The sequence below is a fragment of the Hypanus sabinus genome, chromosome 1 (assembly GCF_030144855.1).
Source record: "Hypanus sabinus isolate sHypSab1 chromosome 1, sHypSab1.hap1, whole genome shotgun sequence".
In the NCBI taxonomy this organism is placed as follows: Eukaryota; Metazoa; Chordata; class Chondrichthyes; order Myliobatiformes; family Dasyatidae; genus Hypanus; species Hypanus sabinus.
In genome coordinates this window covers 51,584,553-51,608,728 of record NC_082706.1, presented here as the reverse complement: position 1 = coordinate 51,608,728, position 24,176 = coordinate 51,584,553, and the positions used below count along the sequence as shown (strand labels likewise).

General features: G+C 47.8%; 1 pseudogene; it reads left to right on the top strand.

The window, feature by feature from the left end:
• Positions 1–18,996, top strand: part of LOC132400529 (uncharacterized) — a 43,148-nt pseudogene extending 24,152 nt beyond the window's left edge.
• Positions 18,997–24,176: the final 5,180 nt, after the last annotated feature.

Here is a 24,176-nt window from a genome sequence, read left to right as displayed (position 1 = left end):
ACCAAGGTTCCTTATTCTTATTCACTTTGCCTTTAATCTTGACAGGAACATACAAACTCTGCACTCTCAAAATTTCTCCGTTGAAGGCCTCCCACTTACCAATCACATCCTTGCAGAAGAACAACCTATCTCAATCTATGCTTTTGAGATTCTTTCTCATTTCTTCAAATTTGGCCTTTTTCCAGTTTAGAACCTCAACTCGAGGACCAGATCTATCTTTATCCATGATCAAGTTGAAACTAATGGTTATGATCATTGGAACCAAAGTGTTCCCCTACACACACTTCCATCTCCTGCCCTAACTCATTTCCTGATAGGAGATCTAATATTGCATCCTCCCTAGTTGGTACATCTATATATTGATTTAGAAAACTTTCCTGAACACATTTCACAAACTCTAACCCATCTATACCTTTAACAGTATGGGTGTCCCAATCAATGTGTGGACAATTAAAATCCCCTACAATCACAAATTTCTGTCCCCTGCACTTGTATGTTATCTCTCTGCAGGTTTGCTCCTCCAATTCTCGCTGACTATAGGGTGGTCTATAATACAACCCTATTAATGTGGTCATATCTTTCCTGTTTCTCAGCTCCACCCATATGGCCTCAGTAGACAAGACCTCTAATCTGTCCTGCCGAAGCTCTGCTGTAATATTTTCCCTGACTAACAAAGTCACCCCCCCACCCTTCATCCCTCTGCCTCTATCACGTCTGAAACATCGGAACACTGGAACATTGAGCTGCCAGTCCTGCCCCTCCTGTAGCCAAGTTTCAGAAATGGCTATGATGTTATAATTCCATGTGTCAATCCAGGCCCTCAGCTCGTCTGCCTTTCCCACAATACTCCTCGCATTGAAATTTACACACCTCAGAAGATTATTACCACCACATACAACCTTACTATTTGTGACTTTACCTGTTTTGGAGGGAATGGCCACAGGGGCACCCTGCACTACCTGCCCTTTCCCCTGACGGTAACCCAATTACCTTTGCCCTGTTACTTAGGTGTAACAACCTCCCAGAAGCTACTATCTATAAACTGCTCAGTCTCCCGAATGATCCGGAGGTCAATCCAGCTCCTGCTCCAGTTCCCTAACACGGTCTGTTAGGAGCTGCAGCTGGATGCACTTCTTGCAGGTGTCATTGTCAGGGACACCGGAGGTCTCCCTGACTTCCCATGTCCTGCAAGAGGAGCATTCCAACATCCTGATGGCATATTTTCTAGTCTGAACAAAAAAAACAACAGAAACTTAGCAGAACCTACCCTCGCCTCTGCCTGTTTCTCACCGGCCTGATTGAGCCAAAGCCGTCCCACTCCGACTCAGTCCACTCCGATGATGGCTGCTACGACAATGGCCGCTGTATATGGCGGTCTTTCTTTTAAACCTTGGCGCATTACGTCACGTGCCTGCGTAGTCTAGCCTCTTTTCCCTGAGCTGTTAAAGGAAAATGACCTTCTCCCCGCGATCCCTTCAGTCTTCCACTCTCAGCCTCATGCTTCAATTGAAAAGACTGATGAAAGTTTTTCTCTCCCTTTTAAACCTTGCTGCTGAGTCAAATCCCACCTGTCCAAAATGGGAATGTAAACTCGGGAAAACCAACTTGTGGTGAACTACATATACCTGTCTGGACACGCCCCTCTGCTGACTGCTCCTGTGACTCCTCCCACAGACCCCGGTATAAAGGCGATTGGAGGCACTGCTCCTCGCTCAGTCTCCAGGATGTTGTGTGATGGTCTCTTCCTGCTGATAGTGCTCTCTCTTCCAGCTAATAAAAGCCTATCTCTCACCTCACGTCTCCGAGAGTTATTGATGGTGCATCAATTTTATTAGCTGGAATTTTAAAACATGGAGAATATTTTACGTTCAGAAAAATTGGACATTGATCCTCAAGCTCCAGAAGCAGCTATTGCCTTTGAACTCTGGCTTGCATGCTTCCAATCATACCTGGAAGAGATTCATGTGACCGAGCCTGCTATCATGCACAAAATCCTCCTCTCCAAGGTCAGTTCGAGGGTATACTCCCTCATCAGAGACCTGCCGACCTACCAAGGGGCACTGGATGCCCTCAAAAGACAGTACCTGCGGCCAGTGAACACCGGAGAGTCGAGCGCTGAGTTTGTCCGAGCCCTACAGACACTCGTGCAGGCCTGCGACTGCAGGGGACTGACGGTGGAACAGCATGCGGAGCTCCTGGTACGAGACGCCTTCGTCACGGGGATCAGGTCAGTGTACTTGCGCCAGCGGCTGCTGGAAAATACCGATCTTACCTTACGCTCGGCGATCGAGCTGGCCGACACGCTGGAGGCTGCTCTGCACAACGCTGACACTGTCCAGACGCGCGATCCCCCACCGGTTCCGTGGATGCCGCAGACCCCGCCACCTGGCCAATCAACCTCACCTGCTGCCACTCGCGAGTCCGTGAACTCCCTGCAACCCTCTGGAGAATCGACTGCGGCTGCTGCCAGTTGCAAGTCCGTGCAGTGTTACTTCTGCAGACTCGAAATGCACCCCCGAAAACGCTCCCCGGCCCGAGAAGCTACCTGCTCCAGCTGCGGAAAGAAGGGCCAATTCACCAAGGTCTGTAAGTCTAAACCACGAACGGGGTCAAGCAGCGCCACGTGCGAGGCATGGGGGGTCGCCATCTTGCCTACCCGCCTCGTGTGAGGCATGGGGGCAGCCATCTTTATCGGCGCCACCTCGCCCCAGCTCCAACCCACAGGTGCTTACCGGGCACCAAGACGGTGATTCAACTACCAGCCTCCGTAACCCTCGACCAAAGCGCCCCACACCAGCTTGCAAGGTCAATGATGGACATCCTGGTAGAGGGGCACAGGACTAGCTGCCTATTTGACATGGGCATCACTGAGAGTCTTAATCACCCAGACACGGTGCAACACTGCGGACTTGTGACACAGCCGGTAAGCCAGAGGGTCACCTTGGCTTCTGGGTCACATTCCACAGACATCCGGGGGGTTTGTGTAGCGACATTGGTGGTGCAGGGCACAGAATATCGGGACTTTGCGCTACTGGTCATGCCTCAACTGTGTGTGCCTGTGCTATTGGGGCTGGATTTCCAGAGCCACCTAAAATGTGTGACAAAGGCGTATGATGGACCCCTCCCACCACTCACTGTCAGGAATCCTCAGTTTTGTGGGACTTCGTCATATACCCCGCTACTGACCACACACACACACCGACCCGCACATCCCACCCAGCACCACGCCGACAGCTGCGCTACCGACACCACTTGTAGCCTCTCCACCCTCAAGATCTCTCCCCCACAGCTGTTCGCCAACCTGACCTCCGACTGTAAACCTGTGGCAACTAAAAGCAGAACGGGGGACAGTGCCTTCATTCAGTCGGAGGTACAGCAGCTGCTCAGGGAGGGGATCATTGAGCCAAGCACAAGTCTTTGGAGGGCCCAGGTGGTTGTGGTTCGGACCAGGCAGAAAAATTGGATGGTCGTGGACTATAGCCAGACCATCAATCGGTTCACGCAGCTTGACGCGTACCCCCTACCCCGCATCACGGATACGGTCAACCAGATAGCTCAGTACAAGGCATACTTGACCATAGATCTGAAATCCACTTACCACCAGCTCCCCATCCGCCCGGAGGACCGCCCCTACACCGCCTTCGAGGCGGGCGGCAGGCTCTATCATTTCCTGCGCGTCCCCTTCGGTGTCACGAATGGTGTCTCTGTCTTCTAGAGGGAAATGGACCAGATGGTGGACCAGTGCCAACTGAAGGCCACGTTTCCCTATTTGGATAACATCACCATCTGCGGTCATGACTGGCCAAATCACAACACCAACCTCCAACGATTTTTCCAAGTGGCCAAAGCTCTGAACCTTACTAATAACAGGGACAAGTGTGTGTTCAGAACCACCCGACTTGCTATCCTTGGGTATGTCGTGGAGAACGGGGTCATTAGCCCTGATCCTGACCGTATGAACTCCCTCTTCCCGCCACCCTCAGACATTGCCTGGGCTTCTTTTCCTATTACGCCCAATGGGTCACTCATTACACAGACAAGGCCCGCCTCCTGGTCAAGTCCACCACATTTCCACTCTCTGCCGAGGCCCACGTGACCTTCAGCCGCATTAAAGGGGACATTGCCAAAGCAACGATGCATGTGGTGGACGAGACCATTCCCTTCCAAGTAGAGAGTGACGCCTCTGACTTTGCGCTGGCTGCTACCCTCAATCAGGCAGGCAGGCCAGTAGCATTCTTCTCTCATACCCTTCAAGGCCCTGAAATTCAGCACTCCGCAGTGGAGAAAGAAGCCCAGGCCATAGTGGAAGCTATTAGGCTCTGGAGGCACTATCTCGCCAGCAAAAGGTTCACCTTGCTGACCGATCAGCGCTCAGTTGCGTTCATGTTCAGCAACCAACAGCGGGGCAAAATCAAAAAAGATAAAATTTTGCTGTGGAGAATAGAACTCTCCACCTACAACTATGATATCCTGTACTGGCCTGGCAGACTCAATGAGCCCCCTGATGCCCTATCCTGGGGAGCGTGTGCCAGCATGCAGCTTGACCAGCTATATGCCCTCCATGCAGATCTTTGCCACCTGGGGGTCACCTGATAAAATTCCATTTCATGAAAGCCCGGAACCTGCCTTACTCCCTTGAGGACATCAGGACGATGACCAGGAACTGCCAAGTCTGCACTGAGTGCAAACCGCACTTCTACCGTCCTGAAAAGGCACAACTTATCGAGGCCACCCGCCCCTTTGAGCGACTGAGTGTTGACTTTAAGGGCCCCCTTCCCTCCACCGACCGCAATGCCTACTTTCTCAACATAACTGACCAGTACTCGTGGTTCCCTTTTGCCATCCCCTGCCCCGATACCACTGCCATGTCTGTCATAAAAGCCCTGCACCAGCTCTTCACTCTGTTCAGATATCCCTGCTATATCCACAGTGATAGAGGGTCCTCCTTTATGAGTGACGAGCTGCACCAGTACTTGCTGGCTAGGGGTATTGCTACTAGTAGGACCACGAGCTATAATCCCCAGGGAAATGGACAGGTGGAGAGGGAGAATGCCACTGTGTGGAAGGCCACACTTTTAGCCCTTAAGCCAAAGGGGTTGCCGGTCTCTCGCTGGCAGGAGGTCCTCCCCGAGGCACTCCACTCCATCTGCTCTCTGTTATGCACGTCCACCTATGCCACCCCTCATGACCGACTCTTTTCTTTTCCCAGGAAGTCTGCCACTGGGACCACCCTACCGGCTTGGCTGATGTCCCCAGGGCCAGTGCTGCTCCGGAAACATGCGAGGAGCAAAAAATACTCCCCGCTGGTCGAGAGGGTTCTCGTTCTACATGCGAACCCCCAGTATGCCTACGTGGTCTTACCTGATGGGTGGGAGGACACGGTCTCCGTCCGCGACCTGGCGCCCGCAGGAGCAGCAGACCCCTACCCCAAACACTCCACGGTGACTATGAACCCCGTACCCACCGATGTATATACCCACCTGACACCGCGCACTCCAAGCCCTACACAGACTCCTCATGACACTCCCATACCGGGCGCCTCGCACACACGTGAGGGATTACTGACGCCTAATGGGCTGACACCTCAAGCCAGGCCGGAACCAGCACAACCACCGTCACCGCTGCAATCACCACCGGTGCTACGTAGATCGCAGCGACAGATTCGACCGCCTGATAGACTTAACCTGTAAATATACTTGTAAGAAACTTCACCCCATGGGGACTCTGTTTTAAAACAAAGGGGGGGTGAATGTAGTGAATTACATATACCTGTCTGGACACGCCCCCCTGCTGACTGCTCCTGTAGCTCCTCCCACATACCCCTGTATAAAGGCGATTGGAGGCACTGCTCCTCCCTCAGTCTCCATGATGTTGTTGTGGTCTCTTGCTGCTGATAGTGCTCTCTTCCAGCTAATAAAAGCCTATCTCTCGCCTCACGTCTCTGAGAGTTATTGATGGTGCATCACGACCTTAACCTTATCACAAATGCAGAGGGTGTTCTCCTTTCTACTGTCTACACTTATATAGAGTTTCCACCTGGTTACCTCTATCAGCTTCTGCAGCTTTTAATACAGCCTCCTGTAAATCAGACGTACCTATTCCTCCAGCAGGACTGTGTGCAACACTGATGTTAGACACCGAAGGGTTAACTTCTGTTCTTTTGCTTCATCTAAGCTGTGAATTATCTTCTGCTTCTGTGTTCTCAAAGATCATCTCTGTCGTGTACCTTTTGCTAGGTCTTATAACAAAGAACCAAAAACACAGAGTGGATCTATTCCAACCATGTTTGTTACTTCAATAGATGGCAGGCTGCTTCTCATTTACTGCATATAAAGTTCAGTTTTAAACAAGATTTCAAGCATTTCTGTGGCTGTAATCTGTTCTGGGAGCCAGCTCCTCCACTTAGCAGCCACAGTACTTAAGGCTACACCATATATCAACATCCCCTTAGTTACACAATGACTAATGATCAGGACATTACATGCCTCCTGTCACAAACACACTTACCTTAAAGCAAAGCGCTCTGGGATTATACAGGTTTCATTCTGTCATATTTTTAAAAAAACTAATACATAACACCTTGAGCTAAGCTTCTGTTTTAGAATACAGGAATCAAAGTGATTTCAGAAATTATCTACTCTGATTTGCCTCAAGACAGCAAGCACCTCCTCCTCTTAGAGAGTAATAGAGAGCCAGTTTACTGGGTGAAACCTAAGGATGGGAATGGGCCTGTCAAGGTACTCCATGGGAATCACCTGCTGACTCTGGGTCAAGTAGTGCAGGTGGACAAGGAGCCAGAGTGGGAGGTTGCGCCTAGTACAAGGACTCTGCGAGGGTGCGGAGCGAGGGAAGAGCCCGCTGGTGAGGAGCCGGGACGGCTTCTTAACCCGGGAATGGATACCGATTTGGAAGATGGCGACTCAGATGAGTGGCCCCTGTTCCCATTCGCTGGCGCTCCAGTACCAGAAGAGGAGGCTCCTGGCCCTTCCCATACTGAGTTGGGTGAGAGAAGGGAAGGTATTGAGGGTCAGATGGAGAGGCAGCCAGCGTTGGCGGGGGAGAGAGGGTGGAACCCGAGCGTGAGCCAGAGGGTTCTCAGGCGAGGGGGGAATCCCATGAGGGAGGGGGTGAAGGTCTGTCAGGTAGACCTGGGGTGTCCGAGGCAGTGGGCTCGCAGGTGAAGAGGGAGCCCAGTGAGACAGAAGGGTCGGCAGAAGGGGTACGGAGATCTCAGAGAAGTAGGTGCCCCCGGAGCGGTTGACCTATGTGGTACCAGGAGAACCGAATGTGATTTCTACTGCTCTGTGTAGTTATGTCGCTGCTTTCTGCACCTGGGTTGGGTTTTGTGTGTTGCAAGAAGCTTTGGGGAACTCTGTTAATGCCATGAGGACATGACTTTTGTTTGGTGGGGGGAGAATGTAAAGGGAGTATCTTTTTTTTCATTGTTACTGTGTATGTTACTCAGAATGGCTTCTTTGTTTTGTTAAAAGTAGGAATGCTTCTTTGTTGCAAGAGAGTGCTGGAAGCTTGTTTGGGTTAAAATTAATTGATAAGGAGAATTGAATTCCTTTGTTAACCAATTGGGATTAATGTTGATCTTTCTTCTGAGTCTGTAAGCTATTGTTGGCGAGCTTTTGGGGAGATCGGCGCAAGGGGGTGAGAGAGAGAGGACATGATGCTGTAAACTGGGTGAGGAACGGACCCCAAGGGGGGGGTCTGAGGCCAGGAGGTACCCCGAGGAGAGGAGACGAAGATAGATGTGTTTGGTTGACCACTTCGGGTGGTCCTGAGCTGCGAGTCGAGGAGTTCGGAGGGGATCGAATGGTGGCCAGAAGACTTCAGTAATTGAACTCCAACGGTTGTGCACAAAGTGGTTTGGACTTTGATAAGTTTGGCACCTTTTGTTTTTAATTTTCTTTCATATATATATTGTATTGCCTAGTACTCTTTTAATTTTAGTAAAATCTTTAAAGTGTATTCCATAACGGTATCTGGTGATAGTTTGATATGGTGTGTGTGCGCGCGGCATAAACTTGATTCTCACAGCACCTGTGTGTACGGGAGGTGGGATTGGTGAGTGGCTGGATCTCCTTTTCCCCTAGACATATACCAGCCTGTTGGGTAAGTGTTACATTTGTATAATGATACAGTCTCTGAACAAAATCTCCTTTCCCTGATCCACACCAACAAGGACCCATTTTCTCATATTCTCTTCCTATGAGGCCAAATATCCTACACAGAAATCACAAAAGGATGACTGCCAATATTATAACACTAATACTCACTCCACAATGTAGGACAGCAGCCCATCGTCATCCCCAATGGACACAAGCTTCCTCTGGGATTAAAATTGTGGAACTGGTCTCCTTCTTCCTTAATCTTCCTGGTGACCTCTCAGATGTGATCTGTCAAGTGAGTTATATTCTTCTGATACATCTCATGTGTAAGTGCAACATTCTTGTCCACTCAAGTCACACGTACCTCCTTTCTCAGATAAAACAAAGTCAAAAGCCATTTACAAATGCAAAGCTACAGTACAGACTGCCAGCAATTCTGCTAACAATTTAGTTATTCCTTATTGGGTTTGATTGAGAGTATATGCAGTTTTGTTTGCTAACTAACCTCCCATGATGCCATGTTAATCAGTTCCCATGCTGCTTTACCAGTTCCCTGGGCAAGTGATAACTTCTCTAAGGACAGCACCAAGTCCTTTCAACCCTGGGGTTATTGTTGTATGGGAGTATACCATCCTCTGATGCATTTGTTGTTTACAAATTTATTTCCCCATCTTCCCCCCAGTGTCATTCTGACTGTACAGATAAGGGGAGGAAAGGGGTCTATGTATCTGAGTTCCATCATCATTATACCAGAAACTAAACAGATTCAATGTTGAGTGTTCCTGGCATTCATATCTGTCAGGCCAAGTACAAGAGTTAATCCAAACAACACGAATCTGTCTCTCAATGGTTTTATTTTTTCTATGTTGTTAGGCACCTTATTACAGTGTGAGTCCAATATGGCTTTTCTCTCATCGTGATGGCTGCATTGGTGACCAGCAAAAGCTGAACTGGTCATTTTTTTGAAGAGAAGCTGTTTTTCTTTATAAACTGATCGGGGAAAAGAGGCTAGACTGCACAGGCGCATGTCGTAGCATACCAAAGGTTTAAAAAAAGAACTCCATATACAACAGCCATTGTTATAGCGGACAGGATGAGTGGGATGGGATGGCTCAACAGGCTTCAGCGTGAACAGGCAGAGCCGAGGGTAGGTTCCGGTAAGTTTTGTTTTGTTTGTTTGAAGTAGTGAGAATGCCAGGCAGGATGTTGGAATACTCCTCTTGCAGGATGTGCAAAGTCAGGGAGACCTCTGGTGTCCCTACCACTGACACCTGCAAGAAGTACATCCAGCTGCAGCTCCTAACAAACTGCATTAGGGAACTGGAGCAGGAGCTGGATGACCTCCGAATCATATCGGAGAATGAGAAGTTTATACATATTAGTTACAGGGAGGCAGTTACACCAAAGTAGCAGCGCACGGGTAACTGGGTTACCATCAGGTGAGGGAAGGGGAAAGGGCAGGCAGAGCAGATCTTCCCTGTGGGAGTACCAATTTGGATACTGTTGGGGGGAATGACTTACCTGGGACAAGCTGTGGAAGCCGGATCTCTGGCACTTGAGTCTGGTTCTGCAGTGCAGAAGGGAGAGGAGAAGAAGAGGAGAGCGGTACTGATAGGGGAATCGATAGTTAGAGGTACAGACAGGAGATTCTGTTGTCATGACAGAGGCTCCGGGATGGTTTGTTGCCTCCCAGGTGCCAGGGTCAGGGATATCTCTGATCGTGTGAGGTCCTGAAGACTGAGTATAAAGAACTTGGTAGGAAGTTAAAAAGCAGGACCTCGAGGGTGGTAATCTCAGGATTACTGCCTGTGCCACGTGCCAGTGAGGGTAAGAGTAGGATGCTCTGGAGGATGAACACGTGGCAGAGGAACTGGTGTAGGGGCAGGGTTTCAGATTTCAGGATCATTGGGACCTCTTCTGGGGCAGGTGGGACCTGTACAAGAGAGATGGGTTACACGTGAACTACAGGGGGACCAATATCTTTGCAGGGAGGTTTGTTAGTGCTGTTGGGGTGGGGGGGGTGGGGGTTTAAACTAGATTTGCAGGGGGATGGGAACCTGAGTGCCAGAGTAGATAGTGGAGCGGGGGTGAAAATAAATGATGTTAAAGTTTCATGTAAAGTCACAAATAGAAGGTTTGTGTGTGGTGGTAACAATCTTCTGAGGTTTGTCTATTTCAATGCGAGGAGTATTGTGGGGAAGGCTGACAAGCTGAGGGCCTGGATTGACATGTGGAATTATGCCATTGCAACCATTAGTGAAACTTGGCTACAGGAGGGGCAGGACTGGCAGCTCAATGTTCCAGGGTTCTGATGTTTCAGATGTGATGGAGGCAGAGGGAAGAAGGGTGGGGGGGGGGGGGTTGGCATTGCTAGTCAGGGAAAATGTTACAGCAGTGCTCAGGTTAGAGGGTTAGATTAGAGGGCTTATACACTGAGGCCATTCGGGTGGAGCTGAGAAACAGGAAAGATATGACCACATTAATGGGGTTGTATTATAGACCACCCAATATTCAGCAAGAATTGGAGGAGCAAATCTGCAGAGAGATAGCAGACAACTGCAGGAGACAGAAAGTTGTGAAGGTAGGGAATTTTAATTTTCCACACATTGATTGGGACTCCCATACTATTAAAGGTCTAAACAGGTTGGAGTTTGTAAAATGTGTTCAGGAAAATTTTCTAAATCAATATATAGAGGTACCGACTAGAGAGGATTCAATATTAGATCTCTTATCAGAAAACAAGTTAGGACAGGTATCATAAGTGTGTGTAGGGGAACACCTTGGTTCCACTGAACATAACACCATTAGTTTCAACTTGATCAGGGATAAAGATAAATCTGGTCCTCGGGTTGAGGTTCTAAACTGGAAAAAGGCCAAATTTGAAGAAATGAGAAAGAATCTCAAAAGCATAGATTGGGACAGGTTGTTCTCTGGCAAGGATGTGATTGGTAAGTGGGAGGCCTTCAAAGGAGGAATTTTGAGAGTGTAGAGTTTGTATGTTCCTGTTAGGATTAAAGGCAAAATGAATAAGAATAAGGAACCTTGGTTCTCTAGGGATATTGGAACTCTGATAAAGTAGAAGAGAGAGATGTATAACATGTATAGGCAACAGGGAGCAAATAAGGTGCTTGAGGAGTATAAAAAGTGCAAAAGATACTTAAGAAAGAAATCAGGAGGGCTAAAAGATATGAGGTAGCTTTGGCAGTCAGGGTGAAGGATAATCCAAAGAGCTTCTACAGGTATATTAAGAGCAAAAGGATAGAAAGGGATAAAATTGGTCCTCTTGAAGATCAGAGTTGTCGGCTATGTATGGAACCAAAAGAAATGGAGGAGATCTTAAATGGGTTTTTTGCATCTGTATTTACTAAGGAAACTGGCATGGAGTCAATGGAAATAAGGCAAACAAGTAGTGAGGTCATGGAACCTATACAGATTGAAGATGAGAAGGTGCTTGCTATCTTGAGAAAATCAGAGTAGGTACATCCCCAGGACCTGACAGAGTATTCCCTCGGACCTTGAAGGAGAATAGTTTTGAAATTGCAGGGGCCCTGGCAGATATATTTAAAATGTTGGTATCTACGGTTGAGGTGGCAGAGGATTGGAGGATAGCTCATGTTGTTCTGTTGTTTAAAAAAGGCTCTAAAAGTAATCCGAGAAATTATAGGCCAGTAAGTTTGACATCGGTAGTAGGTAAATTATTGGAAGGAGTACTAAGAGATAGGATCTACAAGTATTTAGATAGAGACTTATTAGGGAGAGTCAAAAAGGCTTTGTGCGTGGTAGTGTTGCAAGGACATGTGGGTGGAATGAACCCAAGTGCTGAACAAGGGCACAGAGGCTGAGGAGGGAGACACTGTCATTGTAGCAAGTGTGGGAAGGGTTCCAAGGGGGATTTTATCTGGAATCTTGGTTGATAGTTCAGGAACAAGACTAGACTTAGAACTGTTGGTCCTTAACACCATGGAGTGAGGTTACTCGTACACGAGTTGACCAACGAACTGGCACCTTTTAGTGGTGGCCACAGGGCTGTTACACTACTCTGGTTGATGGAATGCAGGTGTTCGCAATTATTGGAACCTGGGAATAGTTTGGGAACTAACGAGGTATTAAAGGCCCAACTCCTGAGTAGGACAGCCAGGTGCCAGAAGGGACCATGACAGGTAGATTATGTTTAACAAATCTATTAGAGTTTTTCAAGGAGGTTACAAGGAAAGTGGATAAGGAGGAGGAGAAGATGGCGGCACGACTCAGCGCACGCAGCCTCTCTGGAGATGGATATCCATTATGTGTTAAGTAAGGATCCGTGCACAATCCTGATTTGATGGAGACAGATGTGAGAGCATGGAGGAACATCTGGAGGAACTTCTGAAATGCTCGCTTCGCTGCTGCTGCTACTGTGCGGTCCGGAATCTCCGGAGGAGACGGCCTCTGAGACCTCGGCTTTGCTAGTTTCAGCGGCCGGGACGAGGTCGAAGGCGCTCGGGAGGCTGCATCGGAGGCTCGAAGTTTTCAGACAGACTCAGGGTCTGCTGTCGTTGGGTGTTTCCAATGCATCAGTTGTCAGTGCCTGGAAGTTTCCGGCAGGGAGAGTTTCTCCCTTTTGCTGCCTGATATCGGGACTATTGGAGTCGATCGGGACTTGAGACTTTTTTTAAACTGTGCCCATGGTCTGCTTTCATCAAAATATGGTATTGCTTTGCACTGCTGTAACTATATGCTATAATTATGTCATTTGTCAGTGTGAGTCTTTGGTTTGTCCTGTTTTTTATTTTGTGATGTCACTCTGGAGGAACATTGTATCATTTCTTAATGCATGCATTTCTAAATGAGAATAAACGGGGACTGAGTGTCCTCAAAATCTATCTAATCTAAAAGGGAAGGCAGTGGATGTTGTCTACATGGACTTCAGTAAGGCCTTTGACAAGGTCCCGCATGGGAGGTTAGTTAGGAAGATTCAGTCGTTAGGTATACATGGAGAGGTAGTAAATTGGATTAGACATTGGTTCAATGGAATAAGCCAGAGAGTGGTAGTGGAGGATTGCTTCTCTGAGTGGAGGCCTGTGACCAGTGGTGTGCCACAGAGATCAGTGCTGGGTCCATTGTTATTTGTCATCTATATCAATGATCTGGATGATAATGTGGTAAATTGGATCAGAAAAATTTGCTGATGATACAAAGTTTGGAGGTGTAGTGGAGAGTGAGGAAGGTTTACAAAGCTTGCCGAGGGATTTGGACCAGCTGGAAAAATGGGATGAAAATTGGCAGATGGAGTTTAATACAGACAAGTGTGAGGTATTGCACTGTGGAAGGAAAAACCAAGGTAGAACATTCAAGGTAAATGGTAGGGCACTGAGGAGTGCAGTAGATCAGAGGGATCTGGGAATACAATACAAAATTCCCTAAAAGTGGCATCACAGGTAGGTAGGGTAGTAAAGAGAGCTTTTGGTACATTGGCCTTTATAAATCAAAGTATTGAGTATAAGAGTTGGAATGTAATGGTGAGGTTGTATAAGACATTGATGAGGCCGAATTTGGAGTATTGTGTGCAGTTTTGGTCACCGAATTACAGGAAAGATATTAATAAGGTGAAGGAGTGCAGAGAAGGTTTACAAGGATGTTGCTGGGTTTTGAGAAATTGAGTTACAGAGCATGGTTGAATAGGAGAATGAGGGGTGATTTGATAGAGGTGTATAAAATTACGATGGGTATAGATAGAGTGAATGCAAGCAGGCTTTTTCCACTGAGGCTTGGGGAGAAAAAAAAACAGAGGACATGGGTTAAGGGTGAAGGGGGAAAAGTTTAAAGGAAATATTAGTGGGGGCTTCTTCACGCAGAGAGTGTCAGGAGTGTGGAATGAGCTGCCAGATGAAGTGGTGAATGCGGGCTCACTTTTAACATTTAAGAAAACCTTGGACAGGTATATGGATGAGAGGTATGAAGGGATATGGTCCAGGTGCAGGTCAGTGGGACTAGGCAGAAAAGTGGTTCGAAACAGCCGAGAAGGGCCAAAAGGCCTGTTTCTGTGCTGTAATGTTCTATGGTCCTTAAAATCAATATTCCAAAGAGTTATTTCTTTTAAATATCCACACCACCATACGGTCTCTGGGTTCAGTGTTGTAGCATTTAATCTCCATGACTGGTTTCTGGGCTCCTTTTCCCAGTTGATGATATTTGGTGAGGTTTTTTGTCAATGCTACACAATAATTCAACATGCTCTCATCCATGTTGTGTACGTCTATTTCTTTAATTCCTCGTGGCAGACACAGGAACCATCCCATTATCATTTCATGGGGGTACAGGCCAATGGTTCTATTAGCAGTTACAGTGACATTTGTGTTGAGTCAATCTTTCAATCAGTTACAAGTTGTGGCATGAATTATCTGATTTATGATTCATTTGTGATCGGTCAACAACACCCTTGAACCTGCATAGTGTGGTGTTTGTGGGTTTGGGAGGAGTTATTGAATAACCTTTCTGACTTGTTGAACTGCATTTTATAGTTGCTGTCTGGTGTATTGATAATTTTGGGGAACTGCGTCACTGACACAGACCCTGACAGTGACATTTGCCCCTGCTGCAGTCTGTTTCCCTGTCCTTTCACCATTCCATGTGGTTGAGCAGGGTAGAGGAGACTGTTCCATTAAATGAGATTGTGGAAGAGATTCCGTACCCTTGGTGAAAGGTAGGATCAGGGAAGCCATGATCAGATGGAAGGCAGGAGAGAGTAATGAACAAAAGGGATGACAGTACAAGGCATTAGGGAGTGGTCATGGAGCTGAGGGAAACAAAGAGTGGGTGGTTTCACTGCTTGTTGTCTGGAATAACTGGGGTGGTGTTATGATCTGAAGTTATTGAACTGGTCCTGCATCCTCCGGTTTCCTCTCACAGTCTAATGATGTACCAGGTATCATTGCAACAGACGGCTGTGCAAGTCAAGTCATTGAGTATGTTTAAGTTAGAGGCTGACAGGCTCTTGATTAATCAGAGTGTCAACGGTTAACAGGAAGAAGGCAGGAAAATGCGATTGAGAGGGATAATAAATCAGCCATGATGGAAAATGGCGGACTCAATGGGCTGAATATCCTAATTCTGCTCCTATGATGTATGTTCTTATGGATGGGTTAATTGAACTTTGTATGTTATCCCGTGTTCGGGTTAGAGATAAATCGCGGTAGATCGGGGGTTGCTCGGCATTGTGGTTTGAAGAGCCGGAAGAACCGAGTCTCTGCTGTATCTCTAAATAAATAAAATTACAACTTTTTTTTCAGAAGACAGTCCCAACAGAGTTAACCATGGATATGAACAATACCCAATCATTTCCACATAAGAAAGGACATTTAAGATGTTCACCAATTTCAGCTACATTCATAACCTGAAGGGTTAAAGTTATTGGTAATGCGGAATGACTTTCAGATTTCCTGTTACAGCAACACACACAAGGTTGCTCCAGCTTTCCTGTGCTCTGCTCTATCTTACAGTGATGTGTGAGGCATTGATGATTATTCTTGTCTCATCTGGTGCTACACAGTGGTTGATAAGGTCATTATAGCTGGGAGTCATAGTGTGGATAAGCTCTTGCTATCTAGTAAATATCAAGAACATGAGATGAACAGTCCATAGGTTGTGGTAACTATTCAGTGACGGGGCAGGTGAAGTTGAATGCAGTTACCCACTCGTTCAGGAGCCTGCTGGTTGGGAGGTAATGACTTGTTGAACCTAGTGGTGTGAGTCCTGAGGCTCTTGTACCTTCTGGATGGCAGCAGTGAGAAGAGAACATGACTTGGATGGTGGGAGCCCTAATTTTGGATGCTGCTTTCTTGTGACAATGCTCTTTGTAGCTGCACAAAGGTAGGGAGAGCTTTACCCATGAAAGACTGAGCCATAATCCATTACTTCTGTTGGATTTTCCATTCAAAGGCTTTGGTCTTTCCAATACTGTTTTTTATGTAACCAGTCAATATACTCTCCACTACACATCTATAGAGTTTGTCAGAAGTTTTAGATGCAATGCCGAAACTTCGTAAACTTCTCGGGAAGTAGAGGCACTGCTATGCTTTCTTTGTAATTGCTCATTTGCTGGACCTAGGACAGGTCCTCTGAAATGATAAGACAAAGAAATTTAAAATTGCTGACCCTCTCCACTTCTGATTCACTTGATGTTGACTATCTCATGGATCTCTGGTTTCCACCCCCTGCCATCAAGGTAGCACCAGTGAACAATGATTCATTCGGGGACATTTTCCAGATATCACTACTTTGCCTTTTCTTCGCCTTCTGCTTGTTTTTTTGTCTTGTATGTGTTATGGAAACTATTGGAGCCTGTGGCATACAGTTTGGAACTCAGTCGAATGATCTAGCACTCTGCTATGTCCAGAGAGCTGTCTTACAGTGAAGATCTGAGATGGGGCCCTGAAATGGACTGAGAACACATGCTGATGCATGGAAAAGAGTCGAGGATGACTGAAGCATCAAGGCAAATGTGGATGGGATCAGTGATCACTCCCAATGGAGGCCACCTGGTGACGATGGTCAGTGTGTTTGGATCCTGGTTGGTGGTGTTCAGACCCAGCATGGCAGTGGCTGTTCACAGAAGGACAGAGTTCATGTGGCTGCTCTCCTTGTGTGCTGATGGAAAGATGTCTTTGATATTCTGAGATTCGGTGATTGTTAGACTGTACTTTGTAATCGTCTCCTTCAGTTTTTTTACGGTTTTCTTTCTTGTTTGGCGGGGGTGATCCATTAATTGTTTTGTGTGAGGGGGTGCTGGGGATTTTGATGCTATTGTCACTGATTTTTTCTGCGAGTAGTCGGGGATTTGACACTATTGTTATTTTTTCTGTGAGGGAGGGGAAGGATTGTTTTGGGTTTGCGAGTCTTGTTTCTTTTTGTTTTTCATGCTGGGGGTGGAATTTGATGTCTTTTCTTTCAAAAACCTCCATGGTCTTTTGTTATCTGGAATGGTTCTGAGTTCAGATCTGGCCAGCCCCTTGCAAGCTTTCCATTCCTGTTGGCTTGAACATCGAGCTGGCATCCCAGCCTCATGAAAAACAGTCAAACGGCAAAATTGCTGCACAATCTGCCGCAAGGTGTGAAAAGTAACAACAATAATTGTACAAGCATACTTTGACAATAAACAAATCTTTGAACTTTCAATCAGGTCCCTGGTCTCACTGATATTCAGGGTGTGGTTGTTGCTCTTTATCAATTACAGCTCAGCCATCATACCCTCATCGGTAAACTCCAAAACCTGGGCCTCAATACCCCCTTCTACAATTGGATCCTCAGTATAGTGGTTCAGATTGGTAAAAACATCTCCTCCACAAAGTCCATCAGCACAGGAGCATCACTGGGCTGTGTTCTTAGCCCCTGCTCTACTCACTGTGTGACTAAGAACCTCTCCAAATCCATATGCCAGTTTGCTGATGACACCACTGTTGTGGGCTGTATCAAACGGGGTGATGAATCAGAAACAGGAGGGAGATTGTAAAGTTGGTTGAGTGGTGTCAACAATCTCTCACTGAATGTCAGCAAGACCATGGAACTGATTGTAAACTTCAGGAGAGGGAAACCAGAGGTCAATGAGCCAGTACACATCGGAGGATCAGAGGTGGAGAAGGTCAGTAACTTTCAACACTTGGGTGTCACTATCTCAGAGGACTTGTCCTGGACCCATCATATAAATATAATTGTGAACAAATCACGACAGTGCCTCTACTTCCTCAGGAGTCCACTGAGGCTCAACATGTCATCAAAAACTTTGGCAAACTTCTACAGATGTGTGGTGGAAAGTGTTTCCACAGGCTGTATAATGGCCTAGTATGGGAACACCAATGCCTTTGAGTGGAAATCCCTACAAAAGCTGGTGGATCCATCCCACCACATCACAGGTAAAACCCTCCCAAACATTGAACTATATGGCATCACTCAGCCAGATTTTCAGCCTCACTCCTTTATGCTGATTTGCCACGTCTTTTTATTTGTCTAATGACAGTGGTGTCATTAGCAAACTTAAATAAGACATTGGAGCTGTGCTTAGGCTCACAGTCATAAGTGTAAAGTGAGTAGAGCAATGGAATAAACACACAGCCTTGTGATGTGCAGTAGATGTGAGTGTCACTGGACGATAGTCACTGCGGCAGCTCACTCTGCTCTTCTCAGGCCCTGGTCTGTATAACTGATGGCCTTTTGAAGCAGGTGGGAACCTCTGACTGCAAAAGTGAGAGATTGGAGATGTCCTTGTACACTCCCGCCAGTTGGTTGGCAGAGGTTTTCAGTGCCCTGCCTGGTACACCATTGGCACCAGGAAACTTGCAAGGGTTCACCCTCTTGAAGAAGTCTGAGATTAACCTCTAACACATATCACAGGGTCACCAGATACTGCAGGGATTCACACGGGAATAGTTTTATTCTCTCTTCAAAGGCCAGTTCTAGATACATCTCAATTTGGAAAGTGCAGGATAGACACATCCCAAAAATGAAGAAGTGTTCTAAATGGAGGATGAGCCAACCATGGCTGACAAGGGAAATCAAAGAAAGCTTAAAGCAAATAATTGGTGGCATCGTTATTCTCACGAGACCATGGATCTGCGCCTGGAAAGTCTTGCTTCAGTCTGTGTTGGTAGAGCAGCATCTGTTGTGGGTGTAGAAGACCAGACGGGAGTGACAGTCTCGGCTGTAGCGATTGCACTTGAAGGCGCTGTCTTCCAGTGATGTCTTGGTGCTGTTTTTCCGACGAGTGCGCTTTTCTTCAGCAGCAAGCCTCAGCTTCTCTTCGCCTCTTTTTAGACCTCAGCGTAGTTCCAGCCTCCAGCAAGAGCGATCGCTTGCGATGTCCTCTCACCTCTCGATGTTCATGTTCAGTGACTTCAGACATCTTTGAAATGAAGATGGGGCTGTCCTTGCGCTCTCTTGCCGGAGGCCAGTTCCTTGTACAGCAGATCTTTCGGGATCCTCCCGTCTAACATGTGGTGTACGTGGCCCAGCCAGCGGAGATGGTGTTGTTGGGGGGTGAAGAGGCTGGGTATCTGGGTGCGAAAGCAAAAGTAAGGGCATATAATATAGCAATGATCAGTGGGAAGCTGGAAAATTATGATGTTTTTAAAAACCAACAGAAGGCAACTAAAAAAGGAATAAGGGGAGAATAATGAAATTTGAAGGTAAGTGAACCAATAATATAACAGAAGATGCCAATTACTCCTTCCCAATTGTATAAAGAGTAAAAGAGAGGTAAGAATGGGTATCAGACTGCTGGAAAATGATTCTGGGGAAGTAGTAAAAAGAAATGGGGGATGAGCTTGCATCAGTCTTCACCGTGGAAGACAGCAGCACCAGCAGTGTGGCAGAAGTTCATCAGTGTCAGGGATCAGAAGTGACTGTAGTTGCTATTTCTAAGGAGGAGAAGCTTGAGAAACTGAATGATCTGGAGGCAGATGTAACTTGGGCCAGATGGACGCCACACCAGGGTTCTGAAAGAGGTACCTGAAGGAAATGTGGAGACATTAGTATCACAAATTATTAACCAAGAATCAGTATATTCTGGAATGGTTCATGAAGACTATAAAATTGCAAATACAACTCCAATATTTAAGAAGGGAGTGGGACAAAAGACAAGAAATTATAGACCAGTTATCCTGACTACAGTGGTTGGAAAGATGCTGGATTCCATTATTGAGGCCCTCTGTTGCACGAGGTCAGATATGGATATTAAGTCCCAGCTGTCTGCGTTCTTCTCCAGCACTGTCATTTGACATGAAAGCCTTAGCAGTTCGATACGCAAATCAAGCCTTTCCCCGTGCAGCTGCACCCCTCCCCCCCCATGCAGTTTATGTATCCAAAGAAACTTCAAATACTGATACCATTTGACACCAGCAGAGTCACAGGAGTTGCCAGTTAGTGTTGAGCTCAACATGTGACTGCCATAGGGATTCCAGCTCCAGTTTTCCCCTCAGGATTTACTCCCGAAGCTTTCCCCATGAGTGGGTATAGCCACAATGCATCATCTGTTTGAGATCAGAGGTTTCCTTCTGCTGGATGAGCTGCCAAACACAGCAGACAAGCCTCAGCTGCACTGAGTCCATTATTCACGATGTTGTTTTGGGATATGAGGAGGCACAAGATAAAGTAGGCCAATGTTAACATGGTTTCCTTAAGGGGAAATCTTGCCTGACAAATCTGTTGGAATTCTTTGAGGAAATAACAGACAAGATAGATAAAGGAGAGTCAGTGGAGGTTGTTTACTTGAAATTTCAGAAGGCTTGGCAAAGTGCCATACACGACGCCGCTAAAAAGATTAGATTGGACGGTATTACAAGAAAGACGCTAACATGGATAGAAGTTTGGGTGACTGGCGAGAGGACGCCAGTGATCTATGGTGTCTCACAGGGTCGATGTTGGGACTACTTCTGTTCAAGTTATATGTCAATGTTTTAGATGATGGAATTGTTGGCTTTGTGGCTGGATCTGCGGGCAATATGAAGATAGTTGAAGGGGCAGGGAGTGTTGAGGTAGCAGGGAATGTTCAGAAAGATTTAGACAGATTAGGAAAATGAGCAATGAATTGGCTGATTCACTCTCTGGGTCATGGTGCCTGGTCTGTTTTGTGTTTATCACAATAAAATGGTTGTTGAGTTAACGAGCATCCTCATCTCTCATTATGGACCAAATGCTCACCACATTGGTGTCAGGAGTGGGATGCGAGATTGTTGACGAGATTGAAGTGCTCGGATAGAGTGCCTTCAGACCAGGGAAATAAGACGAGGGACAAAGTTGTATGCCCCCCACACCCATGGGCAGGGCTCATGAAGATGAGACCCAGAGGGAAGACTTGGAAACCGAGCACCAATGCCTTCCCAGGGAGCCCCGACGACGCGAGCAAACCCAGGCTCCCCAACCCGGTACAGAAGGGAGCGCATCGTTTGCCTCCATTGTGATCTGAACATGAGAACCCAAGATGCAGTAGCCATGGGAGGATGGGAACCATGGCAATCGCCACTGGAGAAAGAGGAAGATGAAAAGGCCTCAATGATTTACGCCTCAAGGTCTAACCTGAAGCTCCTCAGATACAATGGTACTAGTGGCCTAGTGCAAATCAAAGTCAGCCTTTCGGCTAAGATAGCATTGTATCCCTGCGGACTCAACTGTGATCAGGAGGCTGAGGAGAGGATATTCTTGCTATCGCAGGGGTGGAGCCTCATGCTGATTGGTTCCCAATCAAACACCCCTTTCCAGCCACAACCAAGGTGAAGAAGATGGCTGCGGGTACCAGTGCATTGGGTACAGATCAGGAATACGGAACACCGTCAGGCTGACAGGGAGACCTTCATCCTTAAGGTCCTGATGGACTGCTGCGGATTCGAGGTCGAGGACATCTACAGCAGACAGGACTTCAGTGGGTTCCTCGACGTGACCTTCCGGCACACTTCAGGATGGCAGAAGCTCCAGCAGGACTTTCTGGAGAAAGGGAGCGAGGCACCACTGTCAGTGTTGAAAGGACAGCCATCCCCACACAGAAGGAACGGATTATAACAGTGCAGATGTTTAATCCATACGTTCTTGTGGTGGACAATCTCACCTTCTTTGCCTGCTATGTAGAAAGCATAGGAAACTGTGTTGATGTCAAAGACAGTCTGGGAATTTGGACCAGCAAGCAACAGGTCAAGGTGAAGCTGAGGGTTGTCCCCAAGGACTCCACCATCCACCCTCCCTCAGCCTTCGCCATTGGAGGAAACCAAGGCTACATGACGTACACAGTGCGGGGCTGTGATGTATAAGAATTGTAAGGCAGAGGGCCACCAGATCAGAGTCTGCACGCAGGACAAGTACTGCAACCCGTGCGGACAGGCAGGCCACTTGTACAGGGCCCGTCCGAGACGTGCAGGCCCCTCCGCACAGGCAGCCAGAGGAGGGGCCCCGGCAGAGTTGGATGCATTCAGCATTCATGCAGAAGTGGCACCCAGCGCCACGGTAAACATCACTATAGAGGAAGAGGCAACCACCTCAAGGCCCCACACCCTTGCAGAGCCCCCAGGCCCCGCTGCAAGACAAGGAGGAGGGGAGAGCTGAGGGAGAGGAAGGCTGGAACCTAGTGATGGGCAAGCAAAAGAAGCCCCAAAAGGCTCCACCCAAATGCGAGGGCAGAGCAACAGGAGAACCCCAAGCAAAGGGCAGGGGAGCACACAGCTTCCGGCAACCTGTCCACTTTGGGGTAGGAAGGCATTGGATAGGGCCAGCAGCACCGGCAGAGGAAGTGGTTGTCAAAATGAGCGGAGAGAAGAGAGGGTGGAAACTAGAGATCCATGAGATAGTCCAAATCAGGTGAATCAGAAGTGGAGAGCATCAGCAACTTTAAATTCCTCCGTTTTATTATTTCAGAGGATCTGTCCTAGGTCCAGCATATGAGCAATTACCTGGCCAGCTGCCAGGTACAGAAGGCAGAGAGCAGCACGGAGCCCCAGCGCCGGGAATCCGGGAGCCACTAAGAGGCCTCTGGCCCCCAGTTCCAGGAGCCCAGGAGCAGAACCACTTCTAGCGCATCACAGCCAGCAGGGGAAAGGCTGCAAGGAAGCAAAATCCTCCCTCCCCGCCAGCACAGAACCAGCACCGCCACACCTGGGAGAGGATTACCCACAGTACCTGAGCCCACAGGTGGTGAAGGAATTCACTGAGACGGTGGGCATGACAGCTCCAACCTGCGACGGTAAGGACTGTGTGCAGTTAAAATACAATTTTGAACTATGACTGACCTTAAGCTGTCATCACTAAACATGCACAGTGTGAAGAGTACTGGGTGATGCGTCAGCACGCTCCAGTACTTGAACAATATCAAGGTCAATATGACCTCCCTTCTGGAATGTGGACTCCCACACCTCCGCAACTACTGAAGGTGTTCACAATGGTGGCTCCAGGGCTTGTCAGTGTGGTCGGGGCAATGATTGCCATGCCTCTGGCTTGGAGATTCTGCTGCGGGGAGGTAATTTCTCAATCACCCAAGTTAAGGAGGTGCTTGCGGTGCGCCTCCTGGTAGCAGACGTCAGATAGTAATCAATGTGTACGCCTCCCCATGCGGAGTGAGCGGCTGGCCGTCCTCGAGCAGTTCTCACCACCACTGGTGATGTCCCAGTTGGTCGTTCTGGCTGGAGACTTCACGTCCCACCATTGATGCAGCTGGATGGTTCATCAGCACTGACAGCAGACTGGACAGTAACTCCAGACTCCGGGTGGAAACGGTAAAGACGGCCAAGCTGCGCAACGCCTTTGGCGACCCCACACGTGGAGCTCAGCTGCAAACCACCTGGACACGATCAGACGGCTCAGCCCGCTCCCGGATCGATTTCCTCTTCCTGTCAGAGTCCGTCATGGTCAGAACCACCGACCTGACGCCGGTGTTCTTCTCTGACCACTGCCTTCTGCGAGCCACCTGTCACCTATGGGAGGACCGGAAGGCAGGGAGGGGGACGTGGAGGCTGAACGCCAAGCTGCTGACCCCAGAGAACATCGAGGAACTAGAGAAGGAGTTCACAGGTTGGAGAACCCTGAAAGCCTTCTTTGATTCCCCGGTTCGCTGATGGGAAGCCATCAAGGAGAACATCAAGAGGTTCTTCATCCGCAGGGGTACCCAGAGAGCAAGGCAGGGGCAGAGGGAACTGCGTAAGCTCCAGATAGATTTGCAGCAACTCCTCCTTCTGCAGTTGAAGGGTGTAGATATGAGGGATGAATTATGAGAGGTGAAGGGTCAGCAAGCCCAGTACTTCACTGCTGAATTCTCCAAGATTATCTTTCAATCAAGGGTCCAAACCGTTGAACAGGATGAGACGTGCTCATGTTTCTTCTTCCAAAAGATGCACAGAGGGAGCTGTGTGGTCCACAACCTTAGGAGAATGACTGCTCAGTCTCATCCTCACAGACTGACATACTGAGGAAAATCTATATGCCAGTCTGTATGCCAGAAATGCCACAGACACCACTGCGTCCCACAAAATCCTATCGTCTATCACGCAGGTCTTAGACGACGGCAAGCGGGAGAGTCTGGAGCAGCCACTGACACTGGATGGGCTGACTGGC